The following is a 21,860-nucleotide window of genomic DNA, read 5'->3' on the forward strand; positions in this document are numbered from 1 at the left end:
GAAAAGAAACCATTGACTCCACTCCTCTCTACTAGCCATTTTCCACTAGCCATTTTCTTTCTGTTGAAAGCATCAATGTTTCTTCCCTTGAAGTGGGTATTTGCTACTTTCAAGCCACTCAGAAATCCTTCCCCCTTCCTAACAATGCTTCAGTCTCCATTGGAGATTAAACTCTTCTCCAGTGGGTACTGTGGTGAAATGACAAATCCACAGGCCTGCCACCAACAAAAGAAGCTTCAAGAGTTCCCTGGAAGCCTTCTCTCATGAATTCTTCTTCTCATTACTCTAGTTCATCCAGGAGACAGACAGGCAACCAGAGCCTAGCCAATCAGAGCTCCCTCCCACAGCCAATCAGTGGTGCCTCCCTGGCCAGACTGCTGTTCCCTGTTAGAAGACCACTCCTGTGCTTCCTGCTTCCTTCCCATTTCCAAGTACAGGTCTCCAATTTTCCATCAGTAGTTGTTTTTTCCCTGTTTCTCAAGCATACTTGGCCTTTGAACTTGTCCTCTTTATCTCAAGTTCTTGTTCCCCAAATCTTTGGGAGTGCTTTGTTTAAATGCAAAGCGTTCTCATTTTCCCAGGCAATGATACAGGATTCGTCTAAGGAGTTAAGTTATTGGAAGCATCAGAAGAATTCCAAAGGTGATGATATAGTGCCATTTAAAATATTAAATTATAACATTGCATTTTCTAAAAACACGGAATATCGTATACCCAGTTCTCTATATGTTATTTTCCTGATTCAAATTCAATAATTCCTTTTGTCTACATAAAGTATTATGTGTTTAAGGCATAAATTATTTTTCTTGTCATATTTCATACTTTTTTTTTTCTGGTCAAGGTTTCATCTAACTGAACAACACACATCTTCTAGGCTTTCCTGTCCCTTGGCCTCAGCTTAGCTGTTTGCTTCATCCCAATTATTTTTATCTTCCTTTTCTTTCCCTCTCTTTTCTACATATATATTTCTAGATTAAAAACCACTTTTCCCACAAACTTTTTTTTCTCTGAGTTCCCAATGCATTTCATGTGCATTACTCCTATAGGATTTAATACAAGATAAGAAGTCTCATTTGTATGAATGTTTTGTATCTCCTGCTAGACTATAAGCTTCTCACTAAAGGATCAGAGAAGGGGTCTTTGTTGTTATATCACTGACATTTGAAATGTCTGACATTCAGATCTTTATTGAGTACCTCTTCTATGCAAGGCATATTCTAGAAGTTTCAGTTACAGAAGTAAAACAAGTAATGCTAGCTATTGTCACAACCCACATGTAAAATGAGGAGGGACTGGGGTATATAATATCTAACATCTGAGGTTTTCTTAAGATATGTAGAACTCACAGTCCAGCAGCTGAAAGATACACATACAACAAACTAACCAAGAGAAATACTGAGCAAAAATAAATATTAAGAATGGAGGATTTTTAAAAAGAGAATGAATTTTCTAGAGGGGAATGAGGTCGGGGTAGACTTCACAGAGGAATCACCCTAGTTTTCATATAACAATTCAGTATAAATTCGTGGAGGAGAAGCATATGCACGGGCACACTTAACAAACTGTCTCATGTTGAGTTATGTGTTGGAGGCGAAGACACCACCTCCCCTCAAGGTTACCTTTGGATTTTGAAGTGCACTCCGTGGTTTACATACCTGATTGTTTCTAGCATAGACTTCTCTGAAGTCAAGCCTAATATGTGAAGAATAGACCTAAGGAAGAAAGCAATTCTGGAGCTAAAAGCTATCATGGAAGATTCATCTAGTGCAATTGGCTACATTTAGCTATATACCGAAAAAAAAAAAAAGAATATAGAAAACAAGGCTATAAGGAACTCTCAGAAGATTAATAGTAGAAAGTGGAACCATGAGGACGATGTCTTCAACTCCATTCTCCATGAAGATCTCTACTTGCCTTGTACTTGCAGGTCGTCAGGGTTTAAGAAGCATCGATACTTTTGAGAACTCAGCTGTCTACCAGGAAACCAGTGGATCTGAGGAAGTAGCTCTTTAACCTGAAATGACAAAGTCATTTTTTTTTTCCTGACCAGAGGTGGATCTATTCCTACCAGGTGAGGCTACCATGTTTATTTCCAATTGATCAATAGTGACACCTGCTGGTTCAGGAAGAGAGACACTTGAGTGTCTGAAATGACTGTAAGACTGAATTAACTGTGGAAAATTGTGGATAAAGCCATTAGCGCTAAACACCAAAATAAAGCAACTTCAAGATCAAGGTTATTATGATGTGAAAATTCTCAAGATAAGGACAAAAATGAATCAGCACTGGGATATAAACTTGGTGGTCACGCAGAAACACGGCCCCAGATTTGCATAACCCTTGAGGAGAAGGCAAAGATGTCCTACTTTACCTGGCCTTCCTCGCCTCACACACCTTCGAATCCTTGTACCTTTAGTTTCACTTTGGTCCAACCCATCCTACCAAAGCAACTAGAATAATCTGTTACGTCAACTCATTTTCAAAAGCTTTGATTTACGAGGGCTAAGGGAGCTATGCAGTGCACAATCTCATAGTAACAGCTGCTCAGATCCAGTGGCGAGATCCAAACTCATAACCAGGTACGCTCGGACAAAGATGCTGGCGCCAGGAGACTGAGCTGACACTTCTCACCGTGTTGTGCCTAAGAGGAGACTTGGCAGATCTGTAAGACCGTACCTCAGGCCCTCTAGCCGCTCTTTCTTGTCCTGCTCTCAGCTTTAATTACTGCTTCCGGTGCTTCCTGCCTGTCTGACCTCCCAGGCTGTGCAGATCTCCTTCACTCCCACAGCTCTGCCTCCGTGGTCTGTTATTCCCCAGGAGGAGAAGACCATGCTCTGAAATTACTCATCCCAACTCCCCCCAGTTCCCATCCCAGTTGGTACCTGCTTTTGGTTAGTCGTTTTGAGAAAAAAAAAAACCCAATATCAAAGTAAAGCTAAGTTAAGTAAATTTGCATTTTTAGTGAGAACACCTTGGCAGAGCATATAGTTAACCCAAAGTAATGTATCTTTAATTCCCTAGTGAGTGTTGTGCCAAGGGGCAAGAAAGAGATGTTTAGGGTGGGGGTGGGGCTCTCCAGAGGCACTTGAAATAAATACATACAAATAAAAGCAACAAAAATTCATTCTTAGTACTTCTTAGGTACTAGGACATAGTGATACATGTCTGACCTCTCCTCCCTTATAGAAGCATCACAGAAATCTTAATAGGTGGGAGTTATCCCGCCTAGTTAATAGATGAGGATACAGACGTTTAGAAAATTCAAGTCACTTGTTTAGGATCATACAGCAAATACATGGTGAGTCTGCGATTCCAATCAAGGTCTCTCTGATTCCAAATTCACCCACTTAGCTAGTTACGCTCTGTCGCATGTTGCTTCAAAGTCTGGCCCAGACCATCAGGGACGCCCCGCTGCTCGGACTAAGGCAACAGAGGCACAGGCTTCGCAAGCCACAGCCCAAAGGGACGACTTCACAAAAGAGCCACGTAGACTGGGAAGCAGTGTGTACCGGCTAATTGCCATCCTAAGCAGGGGAATGTGGCGTGAAGTTGGAGCTTTTATGTAATTCTACAGGACACATGGAGTGAATCAAGCATGACAGGAGGGTGAGAAAAGATCATCTCGGCAAACACAATGAACTCCTCTTTTTGTGGAAGCATGCCCACGGGGATGGAGAGTACCAGGCTGGGTTTAGTTCACCGAGCCACACCCGCCCCATTGCTTCACTTGCAATCAGTCAATCTCAGTTACTGAGCATCTGGCATCACCAGCATTGCATTAGGTCCTGCCTATGTCAAAAACCATAGTCCTTTTGTAAAACAAAAAGCAAAAAAAAAAAAAAAATTGAATAGGTAATACATTCACCTGCTTCAAATATCAAAATGATGTGAAAAGGCATAACACTGAGAACCTCACCCCTATAGCATCCTCACCCCCTCCGCTTCCCCCCACCCCTACAGCTAATGCTCTCATTACTAGCTTCTTGAACATCCTTCCAGGGCTTCTTTATGCAAGTATAAGCAAATATAAATAAATACTCTGATTTTCTCACTTGTATAGCATAAAAGTTACCATATATGGTTCTTCAGACTAATTTTTTCACTTAAACATATCCCACAGATCTCTCCCTATCTACCTGCCTACTATCTGTCCATCTCTGTCTGTCTCTGTCAATCATCTATCTACTGCATAGTAATCCAAGTCCTTTTTAACGTTCACTTATCTGGGCAAAATATGGGGGGGAGAGACTATTGCCTCTTTCCTAGTGTTAGGAGTGATAATATAAACATGATAGGATTTCAGAGCATGAAGAGATCACAGATGGGATGGGTGTGGATAAGATGTTTTGAGGGTGGACAGGGGAGGGGACATTATTCCTTGAAGAAAGAGATAGCCAAGCTATCACACAGCTTCCTAATTCAAACACAGGTGAATTTCTTGCTAATGTCATTGAAACTCTTTAAATTTTCTCAGTTAGCTTCCTCCAGTCTGCATTTAGATTCAAGCCAAGACGCAAACACTGTGTTAATTGGAGCATTTTCCTGCAGAAACTAATTATAGCCCCATGCTGTCAAAACAAGGCAAATTGTTAATGATACTTTACCTGACAAAACAGAAATAAAACCATTTTGCCGTGGAGGAGGATGCTGGGCTGGTGTCACAAAAGCCTTTTTAATCACAATTATAAAAATGAAGAGGACTGCTGGAGAGAAACCATCTGGGCCCATCACACTCAGCTGGTTCTCTGGGGGGAACGGAGACGGGAGGCGGGGCTGGGGCGGGGAGCATCTTCCCTCAGCCTGGGCTTCCACATTCCAGATGAGGTGCTGAGACAGATGACAGTTTCTGAAGCAGATCCCTCTCTGACTGTTTCTACAGATGTACATACAGCCATTCCGTAAGCTGCGTGAAAGCATTGGTTCATTCAGTGAACATCTGTTCCCTGAGTGTCTGGCAGGCCAGGCATGGTTCTAGGCGCTGATTTCACAGCAGGCGATTAAACAGAACAAAAAAATGAAGCAAAGCAGAACACACAAAACAACACAACAACAAAAGCTTTGTCCTGTATAATTTATATTCTATTATGTATAATATTATCTATAATAGGGAAGATAGGCAAAAACGTATCTGTGTATGTCAGCTGGAAGTAAGTTTCATAGAAAAACAGAAAGTAGAGGAGTTGGATAAGGAGCATAGCGGTACAATTTAAAATAGGGTCGTTGGAATGGCACCCACAGAGAAGGCAGCATTTGAGCAAAGACCCAAAGGAGGTAAGGGATTAAACCTCGCAGGTTCCTGAAAAAGGAGAAAATATAGCAGAGGGGAAGCTGACGTTCATCCAGGAAGGTAAGTAAGGCCAAACAGTTTGTGAGAATACTGAGATACGTTTGCACTACCTGGTACAGCCACCACCCCCCCCCCCCAGGCAGTGGACCACTAGAGGAGGACTCGCTACCAAGCAGAGGGCCTCCACGACTTGGCTCTAGCTCTCTGGTCAGCCTTTATCTTGATCGGTCCATGCCTGAGCATGGTGGTTAAATACCACACTCTCACCTCTGGACCAAAGGAACAGCAAGTGCAAATGACCTGAGGCTGAGTGCCTGGGTATTTGAAACAAGGAGTCAGGAAGCCAAGTGGGCTGGAACAGAGCGAATAAGAGAGAGGAGAATGAAGAGGGCATTGGAGAAAGTGGCAGGTGCTGTAGAGGCTCAAAGGCTATTAGCAGAACTCTGGGCTTGGCCCTGAATCAAGGAGGGACATGGCCTTACTCATGCCTTGGAAAGGACCCTCTGGCTGCTGTGTTGACACTATACTTAGGAAAAGCAGGTGGAAGAAGAATCTAGTTAAGAAGCTATAGCATTTATCCAGTTCATAGCATGATCGTGGCTCTATCAGTTTCCTAGGGCTGCCTTAACAGATTACCATAAACTTGGTGGCATCAAACAACAGGAATGTATTCTGAAGCCTGCAATTCTGAAATCAAGGTGTTGGCAGGACCATGCTCCTTCTGAAGCCTCCAGAGAAGAGTCCCTCTTTGCCTTTTCCACCTTCTGGCGGATCCAGGCATTCTTTGGCTTGTGCCAGCATCATTCCTAACTCTGCCTCCATCGTCACATGGCTGTCTTCTCCCTCTGAGTCTCTCTGTATCCAAATATCCCTTTGCTTTCTCTTAGACCTCAGTCAAGGGTTTAAGGCCCACCCTAATCCAGAATAACCTCACCTTAACTTGATGACTCTGCAAAAGGATGTTATCAAAATAAGGTTGCATTCACAGGTACTGAGGGTTGGGACTTAAATGTATCTTTTGGGGAGACACAACTCAGCCCACTCTAGTAGCTTAGACCACAGTAGCAGGAGTGGATGTGGAAATATGCATTTTGAGTCTCAATATATTTTGAAGACAGAGCTAATAAGGCTCTCTGAAAAGTGGGATGCGGGACATGAGAGAAAAAGAGAAGTCAAATTTGATTCCAAAGTTTTTGTTCAAGGTACCCTGAAGGATGGAGTTGCTATCAAGTAGGATAGAGAGGAGGGAAAGGGGGCAGGTTTGGGGTAAGGATCAGTTTAGTTTTGAACATGTTGAGATGTCTATTAGGCATCAAAGTAGAAGATGAACAAGCAGTTAGAGTCTGCCTTCTAGTTTATCTATATACATTTATATTTTCAATGGTGGGGGGAGGTAATTAGGTTTATTTATTTATTTATTCTTAGAGGAGGTACTGGGGGTTGAACCCAGAACCTCATGCATGCTAGACATGCACTCTACCACTTGAGCTATATCCTCCCCTTTAATATTTATATATTTTTATAACCTACGCACTGTGAGGCAAGGCAGATGTCTTAATAAATGATGTATGTAAAAATGAGTGAAACCACAACTACAAGTGGAAAAAAAACATAGTTAAAACAAGTATGATTTTTTTTTAATTTAGGATGAAAATGGTACTTCTTAAGAATAGAAACTAACATTTGTATACCCTTCCTATTTGCCAATTGCTTTTCACATGCCTTATTTTAACCGTTCCTTAAGTAAGTGATCTATAAATGCCATAACTATATCTATCCTGCAGTGAGAAAACCAAGAGTGAGAGGGTAAAGCACTCAACCAAGCTCACCCAGAGAGGAAAAAGAATGGGACTTTAGCCCCAGGCTTCTGACCCCAAATACCAAGCTCCTTTCACAGCACAGAGTTCTCAGGGATGTACGTTCTGATCAGGAGAGTGGTGGTTCCATCCCCACTGATGTTCAGGAATTCCTTACATCAGACTCAGCGTAAGAAAATGACCTGGGCTGCAGCAAGTGGTCTTCAGGTTACACTTTTTAAGCTGCCAATCTCTTTTAAGTTGAAATAGGTAACAGAGTTTGGAAATAACTTTCCTAAATAGACATATTCCACATCTTTTCTGTAAAAATGCCAGATATGCTGTGTTCCTACTCTGACATTCAGCGAAACAGTACTGATTGGAGCACTTAATCTACAACAAAGAAATGCCTCCCCGCTACCAACCCTGTTCTCAGCAAGAGGAGCCTTCCGGAAATCAAGAAATTTGCATTTTTAGTTCTACTTCTCTCACCAACTTTTTGTAAGGCTTTGAGTGAGCTGTGATTTCTCTGGGTTACAGATCTGACAAAAAATAAAGTAAGGAGTTGACACCTGATGGTCTCAAGACAGTACAGTGTGGTTGCACGTAGGCTCTGAAGTCAGAAGTGGTCCAGATCCCCAGTCTCCCGCAGACTAGGTATGTTAACCAGGGCAATCGCCGTCTATAAGCCTTCATTTCCTCACCACTGAAATGGAAATAATGCCCATTTTGCAGCACTGTTGTATGGATTAAGTGAGATAAAGTGTAAAAAGCACTTAGCACAGTGCCTGACACAGAGGTCGATCAGCTGGCCGCTACTATGACCATTAGAATACTGTGCATCCTTGCCCTTCAGAAAATGCATGGTGCCTCTAACACAGGTGACAGCCAGATACTGCAGCAGACAGGGTGTGAAACAAAACCCACGATGCCTCATTGCTCTAAGTTACTGACTGACCCGTGGCCTGTACTTTTCCTGCTCTGTGTCTTGGTTTACAGGTCTTTAAAATGGGCCGTAGACCACCTCCTGCTTCCTTTACAAATACACAGGGTGATTAAAAACCATGAGGTTATTCATCTGCCTTGTTGCCCTGATACCATCAATCACTCCTTGCCTTTTCATCGCTAGCTAGACGCAGGCCTCTCAAAAAAGCTTTTCTCTTTCAACAAGAAAGAAGGAAGTATGAGAGATCAGCTAAATGTTGAATGCAGCAAATTGTCTCATCGGAAAAACAGGCAAAGCTGTTTCCAGCAACAGAACTGAGTTACAACTAAGAACGGGCTTAAGGAGGCACAGGCTGTTTGTGGTAACACACCAATGCAGACGCCCCGGGTGACAACTCAGTTTCTCCTGTAATAAACAACGCTGTTGCCAAAAAAGGAAAAGGCATTTTCTTAACTGAGTGGGAAGCAAGAAGAGAACATCACAGACAACAGACGCGTTGAGGCCGACCTTGGCCCCCTGATTCCAGAGTTCTGTCTGTCTGCCTACCTGTGAGCCGAGGACGCAGGGCTGTGGGCTCCCCGTGATGGAGAACTGCAGAGGGCTGTGGGCTCTCCTCCCCATTATTCAGGTAAATTAAGTGTAGTCTTTCGGCTCCTTCTGACAGGGTCTGCTCCTCAGAGTTAGGAGAATGCTTTGTGCTTATTACTTTGTCTTGGGGTCGGTCTTTAACAAATGTTTGTTGGGTGAGGAAGTGGAAATAATCCTCTTCATCTGAGTTCTATGCTTTATTTGATTCTCTCATAAAGCGTCTCCTTGGTCGGCCTTGTACTGGAGCTGCTCACGCATGGGCTGTTTCCCGTCCGTACTGGAGAGGGCAGCAGACAAGGCTTAGCTATCCTGTAATCCCAAGTACCTTTCGTGTAGTAGGAACACAAGACATATTTTTGCCATTGTGTTAGTTCAAATTGCTTTAAACCCCTTTAGTATGACCCTAGGGGGAGCTGATGCCCAAGCTTTTCTTCTGTTGTCACAAGTGCATCCACAGAGAGTCTCTCTGTTGCAACCTTCTCATTGCTCACCCAGAGATTTTAGAGCACTCCTCTCTGCAAGGCAGGGCAACAGATATACCGAAGACCCAGGTGTGATTGCTGCCCTCAAGAAGCTCACTGCTTGGTGGGAAAAAGCTGGCACACATATCAACAGGAGATAGAGCAAAATGTAATCACGAGGCAGCAAAGAGGTAAAACGAAGAAGAGCTAGGGGAGACCACTAAGTCAAGGGGAGGTGTCGTGCAGAAAACCGTGTTTATGTTGAGCGTTTTAAAGACAAACAGGAGAAGTTTTCACTTGTAAAATGTGCATAGCCAGCAGTCCCTGGGCAACTCATCCTGACTCCTCACTCTACCGAAGAAGACAGAAGAAGATGCAAACCAGCCACGTGGACGACTAATAGGGAAAGGACACCCACGGCTGGAATCGAGGGTCGCTTTCCACTACACCTAAGGTCAACGGGGCTGGCTTAGGGAACTCGATTAAGAAGAACTGTATCTGTATTTCACCTCTTGAAACAGGCTTTTCAATTACAGAAAGATGGCAGAACGAACTATCCTTCCTCCATGGCCAGCTCCCTGGTTCAAAGACCCGGAATCTCTACCAAAAGGAAAACCGGTCAGCCTTGAATGCAAGGCTACAGCCTTTGAAGGTTCTCTTTGTCCCACTTCTCTATATCCATTTATGAACAACTTTCATAAAATAACTGGCTGGAAAGGAATGGTTGGAACTGTTAATTAATTAATTAATTTTACATTGTATCCTGGAATATGGTTCCTATAAAGATAGAAAAGCCCTAGGAACAATGCATGCTAGGAATTTTGGTTTTTCAAATCCCTCATTAGTTCAGAATATCAAAGAACCAGACAGTGCATGTGGGAAAAAAATCTTAGTCCCGTGCAACAGAGTCACACTAGATGCACGGCTATTTGACACTGGGAACTGAGCTGCAAGTCAGAAACGACAACCAGAAGGACTTAGGCAAGAATCTGATCAACACCCAAGGGCATGATGACAGGGACAAGGGAGACCCACACAATCAGTCTATAGACAATTGCTAGGTTCCAAAAGATCTTCCCTCGCCTGAGGATGAATAAAAAGAACCCAAAACACACAAAGGGTCTTACGAAAATGTACTGCAAAACAATGGAAAGAAAAAAATTCTTCAGACTTCTTATAATGAGTTTTACAGAACTCAGAAGAAAATTTTAGAATATCAGTTGACATCATTAATAGGCTGCTGCAAGATACGATCTAAATGAAACAGGAGAAGGACGTTATCAGGAGAATAAGCTGAGATGAAAACAGGATACAGTATGAAGATAATGAGTCAAGATAAAAAGGGAGCTGGATACAGTTAGGAATTGCAAGGAGACTAAAACTGTAAAATTGTAATAAGATCATCAAAATCCATACTGGAGGTAGTTCAATCAGGCTTGTCAGTTTAGACAATGGAATTAGTAACGTGGAGGACACCCTTGGAAATGCTTTCTGAGGATATAGAGGAAAAATATAAAAAGATCAAAGGATGAAAGGAAGGTGGTGAGTAGGGAGAAGAAAGAACAGAGAGATACCCGAGAATTAGAGGAATTCTCGAAGAACAAGCTAGAGCGACTGGAGCATATGTATCAGAGCAAGAAATGATGGGGGGTAAAGGAAATTTTTCAGCGATGAGCAAAGAACGGATTAGCATACTAGAAAATACTGGATAATAGTCATAACAAAGATTTCTTGACCATTTGTCTAAAGATTTTATTCATATTAATTTCATAAACTCACAGCTATATGAAATTATGGTCTGCACTTTATAGATAAGGCAACTGACTCACAGAGAAGTCTCTATCCTGCTGGAGTCACAGAAGCATACTGCAAAGCCAGGACTCATTGCCTGCTGGTCCGGCACTGGAGCCAAGGCTTCTAATCACTGCCTTGTAACAGTGAAGAGAAGTCTGTGCCTAAATAAATCTTGGCAAACATTGGTAGTTACCCAGGTAAAGAAAAAAAAAATTCAACAAAAATATACATGCAAAAATAAATAAAAACAAACAAAAGCAAGTCATCTACAAGGGGCAAAAATCAAGCTGCCCTGGTATTGTTGAGGTTGCAAGGAAAGAGTCACATTCATACGTAGCAAATCAGTTTGATCTAGGAATTGCGTTTTTATGAGTCCAACTTAAGGAAATAACTACATATACGTGTACAGATATATTTAAATACTATATATATTTAGACATTATAAATGTATATTTCCCATAATTGTCTATGAATCTATTTTTATAGATTATGTATATAAAATTTACGTAATAATGACGTTTATTGTTGTTATTCATACTAGCAAAACTCCAGTGATGTGCCAGACAACTAAGACAGAATTAAGTGAATTATTTTTGGCATGTACAATGAAATTATTATGTAGTCACTTAAATTACGTTTTGGAAGACTTTTAACAACATGGAGAAAGGTCCCTGATACAATGTTAGGGGGAAGAGCAAGAAACAGAAACTTGCATATTGTTCGATCCCAATTTTTATGATAAAAATACATGTTATCTGTAGTTGGTGAGATTCCAGGTGAATTTTCGTTTTACTTCTAAATCTTTCTGCATTTTGTGAATTATATATAATAACAATGCATAGTTTCAGAGTCAGAAAAAAGAAACACTCTTTATAAATGACTAACAGCAAATACCATCCAAAGTAAGAAGGCCCATGACAGTAAATAAAAGATCACTGACCCACAGGGCTTAGCTTAGCACTGACTCCACCCTCATTAGCAAGAGGGATTTAGGTCCAGCCATTGACCTCTGTAGAATTTCCACGCTTGAAAAATGGTTTCACCTTTTGGAAGAATGGGGACTACTGTCTTTCTTTCTCATTATTACTCCTTTCCAAAGAATCAAATGAAAGTAACTTGAAAGTTATTTGTAATTTGTCAGCTTTTGAAGCACTATATTTGGGAGCCATTTGTTATTATTTTGGGAATGGCAGCACATTTTGAAGTTCCTCTCTCTCTGAAGAATAGCCCACCTTTTGAGTCTGCGTCTCTCCAAGACAGACGCTGGAAATTGACTTTCTCAATCTCTCTTACAGTTGGATCACAGAAGTGAGATGCCCCCACCCAAGACCTGAGTTGGAAGTTAGAGACACAAATTAGCAGGCACAGAGAGGAATTCCTTTTGGTATGACAGAGGAGGCCAGCATCCAGGGACAGCAGATGAGGAGTTTCTAGGTGGAACCCAGGGGTGAAAATGGTTGCTGGGGATGTGCCTGGCAGTTAGAGGAGGGAGTCCGCTGTGGCAGTCAGGGGTTTGCTGGAGACTTCTTTCCCCATCTGTGTAGTCTCTATGCCTGTGGGTTACCGAGCAGTCAAAATAAATTAATTGCTATTTAAACTGGTTAGGATGGATTCTGCCTTGGCCCCAGACAATCACCTGGATTTGAGTTCTGCTCCAGCTGGCTATCAACAGAAGTCATATATACTCTTTTCATGTCAGCAAAGAATATCTCATTTAATGACCGACCACAATAACCTTATGAAATTGAGTCTGTCTTCTTCAAGGACCCCACTCATACTCCGCTAAGGCAATACAAACGCTTTCCTCATTCTCAACTTAAAGTTACACTCACTAGACTATGTCTCCCCTCCTCCATTTGCCAAGATGTGCTAATTTGGGCCAAGAGGATGCAGTGAATCAGAATCCTAGAATTTGGGGGCTGGGGAGGATTTTAAAGAATTTCTAGCTCAACCCACTCGTCTGATAGATGGGGAGTCAACCCTGGGAATTTGTACGTTGATATTATATTTCCAATCCATCCAAACAGCTGACCTTATCATGAGTCTGCCTACTGCTGTAGAAGTGGAGCAAAACGTGAAAGTAACCAGTTGTTTTGTCTACACGTCACCTAGTTTGAGCACCCTTGATAAATGGACTGGAGTGAATAGTAGTTCATGGACTGGAGAAGCTCATCCCAAAGGCCCATTCCAGAACGTGCCAGACAAAACAATCCTGAGATCCTGGGTCACTTTCCTGAGAAAAGCTGGCCCAGTGCCTCGCCTTTGCCTTTCAACGTCCCCTTCACTGACAAGGTGATATCCACCAGCTCAGACAGAAATGGTAAAAGAGCCAATCTTGGTAATAATGCAAACCATATAACTCAAGTTCTTCCAAACTGAACCCTAGGCAGTTTCTCCGAAATGAATTACTGACTGACTTTCCTGGAGTCTAGAAAGCTTCAGTATACATTTTTCTTTGTACGTTTATAATTATACACTTCTCTCTGAATTGTCCTTTGCCCTGGGTAGCATTTCACACTAAATGCAACACAGAAGCCATGTTCTTTTGCTTACCTAAGGCTTTTTACTGTGGGCTCTAATTTTCTGGTTGAAGGGCTCCCAGTCAGTGACCACGTCTTGCTTTCAGAGCATCAAGTTATCCTCTTATTTCATGAACATGGACCAACACAGATGGCACTTGGCAGCAAGAGAAGATGCTGAGGGCAAAGAACGTCTTTGCAGATGAAGACCACAAGCTGGGCTGGGCTCAGACTCAGAAACCCTCCAATGCCCAGCTTTCAGTACCTAAGGATGGCCATTCCCAAGTATTCTTAGAGCCAATATCTCAGAGGATGTCTACACCATTGCCTTGAGGCAGACATTCTGGGGATGGATTTAAGAGTGAACTCTCGCTACCTGGTGACCTGTTTGGTTCCATTATATGTGTTCTGCCATCCCCAGAGAGTGCCTTAGCATATACGTATATACACACACACACACACACACATAGAAGATTAAACGCTGCCAGTCTGCCGGTCCACATGTAGACAAGTTTATCCTCGGTGACTCCTCCCCCTGCCTTCTGCATCCTGGCTTGGCCTTCAATTCTAAGTAACCCTCTTACACTGCCCAGGGCTGTAAGGGCACCCAAGCTCCCCTTTCACTGGCCTAATTGAAACCACCTCCGAGTACTGAAAAGTCACTCACACTGAAACATGGAGACTTGATCACCCTACCCCTCCTGTTATCTTCTGAACTTCTTGTAGCCCTTTGTCATTCATTGACGCCTTGGGCGCCTGACTTACCTCTCCTCTAAGACTACTTCTGGCATCATGACTGATGACTTCAGCACCCACATGATGGCCCGTCCACCATTTTGGCTTCTCAGTTCCTTAGCTCATACGATTGCTTCTCCATCTCACCTTAGCCACCCATCCATGAGGTCACTTTCTAGATGATTTTTTTTATCATCAGAAACTGTGCCACTTTTAAAATCTCTACTTCAAACTCTGAACTTGCTGTTCATCTTTCCAGTGCTTTCATGCTAATTTTCCCTCTCTAAGTTATTTAACCTCACAGAGATCTCCATTGCTATCATTTTTATGAGCTGTCACCCCTTTTATGTCCTAACTTTCCTCTTTATCCAGCCCAAATCTCATGATGCACCACTCAGATAACTGCCTTTAAAACCCCTTAATTTCTTTGCCCCATGCTCTCTCTGTTAAACTTGCCTGGGAAACACCAACCATAATTACACTCCAGTATGCTTTAAATGCACATGGGCTCCTATGCAGATTCATTTTACTGGAAGAAAGGTGACCGTACTAACTGGACGCACTTCAAATTTATGATCACAGATGTTAGATGAGCACTGAATACTGCAAGATGCTCCTGTGCACGTCTGCAGTAAACTGACTTTCCCACTCCGTGAGACAGATATTTCGTATTTTCTCTTTCCTCAGATCTCTATCACACCCTTTTCTCTATGTTCAGTTGGTAACTTTGCCTCAGACTTCAGGGGGGGAAAGATCCAGTAAGATCAGAAGCATCTCATGTTCCCACTGTCCATTCTGAATTCCCGTCTGTGAAAATGAAAGCCTCAGCCCTCCTCCTACCAAAGAGAACGCCTCTCCTTGTGCATGGGGTCCCATCCCATCTCACCTTCCCAAGTCCTCTGAGACAAATGGCTTCTAATCTGACACTACTGAGACAGGGCCCTTGGTGACTACAGAGGTCGCAGGCCCCTGCAGTGAGTCCCTGAGGCCCTTCTCTGCCTATAGGCCCATTTTCTCTCCTATGCATCTTCTAACACACCCTCAAACCCCCTCAATCCTGCCTCCTCACTCTTGATTCCTATTCCAATGTAACACTAATCTAATGTGAAAAATAAAACAGTTGGACTGGACGAAATCATGGGCAGAGTGATCTGGGAACTTGAAAAGTCAGAGAATGAGAGTGGAACACACAGCCTGGCAGGTAGGAAAATCAAAATGCTTTTTCTTTTAAGATGCAGCAAGCTAACACAGAATGATTAAAATCTAGCAGGCTAATTTGCAGCAACATGGGTGGACTGGGAGATTGTCATTCTAAGTGAATTAAGCCAGGAAGGGAAAGAAAAATACCATTATGGTATCACTTGTACGTGGAATCTAAAAAAAATAAATAAAAGACAAATGAACTTATTGACAAAACAGAAACAGACTCTCGGACATAGAAGACAAACTTACGGTTACCAGCAGGGGGAAAGGGGTGGGAAGGGATAAATTGAGAGCTCGAGATTTGCAGATATTAATATATATAAAATAGATAAAGAACAAGTTTATACTGTATAGTTCAAGGAACTAAATTCAGTATCTTGTAGTAACTTATGGTGAAAAAGAATATGAAAATGAATGTATGTATGCTCGTGTATGACTGAAGGATTCTGCTGTACACCAGAAATTAACACAACATTGTAAACTGACTGTATTTCAATTAATATATATATGTATATATATATACAAAAAATAATGAAATAATGCCATTTGCAGCAACATGGATGGACCTAGAGATTATCACATTGAGTGAAGTAAGTCAGACAGTGAAAGACAAATATCATATGATATCACTTGTACGTGGAATCTAAAAAAAAAAATCCAAATTCTATTTACAAACCAAAACCAGACTCATGGACGTAGAAAACAAACTATGGTTACCAAAGGGGAAAGGGCGGAGAGAGATAAATTAGGGGTTGGGGATTGACAGACACACGTTACTATATATATAATAATAATCAGCAAGGACCTACTGTATAGCACAGGAAACTATATTCGATTTCTTGTAATAACATATAATGGAAAAGAATCTGAAAAGAAAAAATATGTACGTATGTATCTGTATAACTGAATCACTTTGCTGTGCACCTGAAACTAACATTGTAAATCAACTACACTTCAATAAAACTATTTTTTAAAAAAGTCCTTGCTCACACAGTGGCGGATAATAATCACCTCCAGCTTAAAAATCCCTGGAGTCTTACATCTTGATGTCTTTACAATCCTCCCAATTAGTTTTGTTCATACAGGGATTAGACTCATAGCGAAATGGTGCACTGTAGTAATTAGCATGACATTTATTGTGGTCACGAATTTCATCTTTTTTATGTTGCCTAGAGGAAAAACAAAATCCATCTTGTTATTGTGAACTCACCGAGTCCATTCTCCTTAATCTGTCCATGAACTGAGCTGTGCACATTTCCACCGTTTCCTCGCCTGTTTCTTTCCACTGGGAGAGATTCATTTTGAAACTGAGTTCACACACGAGGAATGAGGCACGGCTCACTGCCAGCAGGCCTGGAATTCAGCTCTTTTCGTGCATCTGGGACTTGAGCAAAGCTTAGATAAAACTAAAGAAATGGAACAAAATAGTGGGGCCACCAGAGCGAACTGTGTGGACTCAGAGACTTTCATGTCAGTGTTTTCCCCTCAGTGGCTACCTGTATTTGGTGGGTCAAGTGTAATTTTCTCCTCTCCCCATCTGGCATTTCTTTAACTGGCATGTGTCACCACCAAGAGGTAGTTGGGTCGCTGGAGGTAATGTTTTCAATTCTTTAAAGCTTTCAGCAAATCTCATTTTCATATGAAAAAGGAACAGTCTGCTTCTTCTTTCTTTCTTTCTGGGACATCACAGCTGTCTCTCTCCTCTTCCCCTAACTTCCCAGTAACTTTTTATTTATTTATTTTTTTTTAACGTAGTCTGGCTCTGACCTATTTTGGTGACTTGGATCTCCACGGAGATGCCTGAATTCCTGATTCGAAATATCGTCTGTCCAATTCAAAGTAGCCATTTACTTGAACGGTGAAAGCTGGCACTGAGAGAATATTTGTGAGAAGCCAGAAAGCTAGAATGTAAATTATCTTAGGTGATACTGAGATGCAGCAATTGTCTCTTGGCACCATCTGTTCTCCAATAAACCTTAGTTCTAAAGTGGAGGGAACTACTGCATCCTGTTTCCAACAGTGACCTGTGCCTCTTGTTCCTTCTGTGGCTGGGTGACTCCTGAATCTGACTTTGAACTGACACCAGGCACCTGAGCTCTTTCTCCAGCCTTCCATGTTGAAGGGTTGGCTTACAGTCCAGAGGCACCCCCAGAACCACGGGGTGCAATTTGCTGCTTGACTAAGTATGGTGTCCCCTTGGTCAATGTAGACGCCCATCTGTCACTAAGCAGAATGCCTGAGCCACGCATCAGCATAGAAAGTTACTTAAACTAGACGAAACAGAAGGAAAACGTTTCTTGAAATGTTGTAATAGCATCTCACTGAATCCATGAGTAGAAACTGGACCTTCCAAGACGTGCAGCCAGGCACAGGCTCTCCCCTCTCCTCTTTCTCTGTTCTTCCCTCTATTCAACTTTCTTGCTCCTTTACTCTTGGACTCAACATCAGTATACGTAGCAGGTCAGAGTGTGGACTCTGGAACTAGACGTCCTGGGTCTGAATCTTAACTAACCTGTGCCTCAGTTTCCTCGTCTATAGAACGCTACATGATAATGGTATCTACCTTATGGTGTTGTAAGGATTAAACGAGTTAATATACACAAAGTGTTTTGCTCAACATTTTGTACCCATTAAGTTCCTTTCAAAGTAAGCTTTCTCTGCTTGTTTATCAGTACTTAGAACTCAAGCATGCTGATCCCTGTTCTGTTTTTATAAGGTCTAGAGCTCTCTGCTAAGTGACTCTGCTAGACTGAGTGACAATTCCTTATTCCCAGGGAGGTAGCCATTCCTGGTCCAATTGTCCATGGTTAAAGGGGACAGTGTTAGGGCCATATTAGCAGAAGCGTGACAGGTACTGTTCTAAGAACAAACACTTATTAGTTCATAACAATGCCAAAGCAGTCACTACAAATGGCCTCACTTGTAAATGAGGGTCTATGAAATGAAGAAATGAAAGCAATGGAACCAACAACAGCAGAATCAGTATCTGAGCACAGGACCCAGCATGGCCTGAACTAGGTCCTCATGGTTCACTCCCACTTATGAAGCTTACTCTTGGAAAGGAGGCAAACACAAGCTTAATGAGAAGGAGACTGTAGACAGGGAGGAATGACTAGCAAGCAAGAACCTTAGAAGAACCTCGAGGGAGAGCATCTTAGAAGAAGGCAGAGTCTCTTGTCTACGTGAACTGATGTTAAATCCTCATGTGACTTGAAACCCCAAGAAGCAGAATTATCTGGCTCTAAGTCACCATGGACTTTGAGTGAGTTGGTGGAATCATAGGGAGATTTAATACTATTGAGTCACATTGACAAAATTTGCATTTTGTTAAATTCTTAAAAACGATTATCAATAGGCATTTGTTAAAAATTCTTCTGAATACATATGCATGTATTTATAAGAATGCATTTCTATGAACAGATGTATATAAGCCTATACATATATAAATTTATAATTTATATGCATTTATAATATAAATGCCTTATGCTGTGACTTGTGTGGCTATGTACAGCACCATGGGAATTCTTAAATCCAAATATCATACAAGGTTAAATTTAAAATTTTTAAGATGTAAATCATTCAAATTCTAATAAAGGTTAAAAAATAACCCTCTAGTCATAGGGTTACAGTCTTTGAATTTCAACTTCAGAATCATCAGCTGGTAAGAATAGAGAGATCTTTGACTTTTTATAAAGTGACATATTTCTCTTTTCTTCTCTGGATCTCTGGCCATTTTTATTTTTCCTCTCTCCAAAAAAAGAAATCTTATTATGATTCCTTTACCTAACACCTCTCACCCTCACTGGCATCAAACAAACCTACCGCTTCTGAAATGCTTCTTTGTTGCAGACACAAACCTTCTCTGTACACTGAGAATAAAACACTGAAAATTCATGTTCAGCCTTTCCAGTTCCCAGTGGATAACTCGAACCCCTTCAAACATGATTCAGCCATCTCAAGACATCCCAAGAATTTAATGTCTGAAAAGAATCCATATTCAGTGAAGTGCTTTAAACCCCTTTAAATTCTCTAAGTAAAATTACTATGCCCTAAAAAGGTTCAGATTACTTTGGTCCGAAAATATTAGATTGCCACCCATGTTCAAACTGAATTTGGTATCAAAGGAGAACATTGTATAAGCAAAACTTATGTCTGCCCTTAAGAGCCTTAAAGTTAAGAGGAGGAAGTAAGGTCTATACACAAACTACAGGTCAATGGAGAAAGCGTTAGGAGCCAGACCAATTCTATATCCATATCGTTACACGTCACGTCGCATGTTGAAAAGTAGAGTTTTTAATGCCTTAATGAAAAGATTCAAAGTAACACTAAAACAAGTGAGCAGTAATTATAATAACACAGCGGAGGGAAAAATGTCTACCCGGTGTACGGGAACACATTCACAGAGTAGCATCACCATTTCTTGTCAGCCCTTCAGGTTTTGCCAACTGACCAGAACACTTGACTGCCTGACCTTGTCCTTTCTGATTACTCAGAGGCAAAGTCCTCACAGGTTCCAGTGAAGTGACAGTCTATCTTTCGTGTCTTGACTTTGTCCTGCCCTCTTTGACTTTGTTCTACCGTATTTCTTTTTTTTTTTTCTTTTTTTTTTCAATTTTTTTCTCTACCATCTTATTTCTGACACCAAATTGTGTCAAACCTTGCCCCACGTCACATGAAGCACTGAGTTCAACATTCCGTCAACGCATAGCGCTGTAACATCCTAGCGCCTCAGTTGTAAGGAACCGCAGCGTGTACACTTGCAGTAGCGTGGGCTCTTGGATGGAGCAACCAACCATCCCAGTTGGCCCAGGACTGAGAGATTTCCTGGGATGCTGGACTTTAAATGACAAAATGGGAAGTCCCTCCCAACAGATAGAAAACTCAACTCGAGTTGGCTCAGTTTAAAAGGAAAATCACTAGCTTAGCATACAGAGAAGGGAAGACAAGCAGCTTCAGGCATGACTAGATGCAGAGGCTCAAAGCTCACCACAATACAGTCTCTTTCCATCTCTTGGTTCTGTTCCCCTCCCCAATCCCCACCCTGTGCTGGCTTTAATCTCAAATCACACATGGTGGCAGGTCAGCTCCAGACATAAAACTTCCCAGTGTGGTCCAAGTTGGATCATGTATCTGTTCTTAAACCAAACCCTCAGCCAAAGGGAAAAGAAACGCTGGTTTGCTGAGGCCTCGGTCACATGCCCACTTATACACCTAGGATTAGGATCAGGACCACCCAAACCATGGGAACTGTGAGGGAAGACATGGCAGGCCCTCCAAAGGAAACCCAAAAGTAGGAAAGAAATGGATTCTGAGAAAAAAAAAAAAAATTAATAACCCATGTAAGAAAATTTGGTGGTATCCTTGAATCACCAGTATGTGAAACAGATCTGTTGAGAACTATTCACTTAAGGAAAGCCTTGTAATTGGGAGAGAGGATGTTGACTGGGAAGAACAGCTGACTCAAGGGAGATGGGCAAAACAGCTGGGCGGTAAGGTTGGGTGCACGACAATAATTCAGGAACACTGATGCTACTGGCATTAGGATAACAATTTAGAGCTCTTTTGTTGCTTTTACGGTGCTTCCTAGTGAAACTTTCTGAATTGCTCGTTCTTGTTCCTAGCTAAAGGCACTGTGTGTGGCTGAGCCCAGACGCGGAGGAGGCAGAAGCTACATGGATGCCAGAGGAGGTTTGGATTTCGTTACTTCCGGGCCAGGATCTACACTGGAATTTGTTCAAATTGCCTCATCTGCTTTTGACTGGAGTTACAAGAATAAACACTTGGCGTTGTCATAAAATTCATTTCACTCTGGTCTTAAAAGAAGCCAACCGAGGCCAGAAATTTAGGAACTTTTAATAAGAATGAAGTCCTGATTAAAAACAATAGAAGTAATTTCACATCATACTCTCTGGCTGACTTCGTGGATTCTCTAGGGGGTTAGTCGCTCAATTTTATAAAAATGAAAGTAAAAACAGGTGTCATTAAGAGTGCACCTTATCTAAATCGTAGGCAGGGAAGAATAATGAAGTCATCTCTTCAAATGCCTTGGTTGTCCTGGGAATGAAACAACAGCCAAGTCTCAGAGTTCCACAGGTGGCCTATTCATCTTAAGGTTTCTTGGGAATAAAACATTTCATATTTCCAGCGTTCTTTTCGCTTTCACATACAGTGTTCTCATTCAGTTCTCACAACAAACCTGCGAGGTTGGCAGATAACCAGTTCCGTTTTGCAGAGAAGAAGCTGGCGTGCAGAGTGGTTAAATAGCTTGGCCAGGGTTATGCGAGTTCCTGGACTTAGGACCACCCACCAGGGGTTGCGACTCTTTTGATACCTGCCAAAACCCATCCCTGCTAAGCTGGGTAAATTGGGCGTTTACTTCTCCAAAACTGGACCTGGGTAGGCCCACCTGTGGAGTCATTTGTTAATTCTTTCATTTACAGAATGCCTCAAGATTCCGTTGGATGACGGAGACACAGAGATGGATAAAGCACATATCCTGCCTGCAATGAGCTCTCAGCCTCATGTGGTTTC

The 21,860-nt window shown here is 41.9% G+C and overlaps 1 long non-coding RNA gene across 1 annotated transcript in view; it reads right to left on the bottom strand.

Moving 5' to 3' along the window:
- Positions 1 to 406: 406 nt before the first annotated feature.
- Positions 407 to 21,860, bottom strand: part of LOC141575289 (uncharacterized) — a 99,446-nt gene continuing 77,992 nt past the window's right edge. The window contains exon 4 of the long non-coding RNA XR_012502776.1: positions 407 to 2,014. This is a non-coding gene — a long non-coding RNA (uncharacterized LOC141575289). The remainder of the gene's footprint in view (positions 2,015 to 21,860) is intronic.

The sequence above is a fragment of the Camelus bactrianus genome, chromosome 3 (assembly GCF_048773025.1).
Source record: "Camelus bactrianus isolate YW-2024 breed Bactrian camel chromosome 3, ASM4877302v1, whole genome shotgun sequence".
Classification (NCBI taxonomy): Eukaryota; Metazoa; Chordata; class Mammalia; order Artiodactyla; family Camelidae; genus Camelus; species Camelus bactrianus.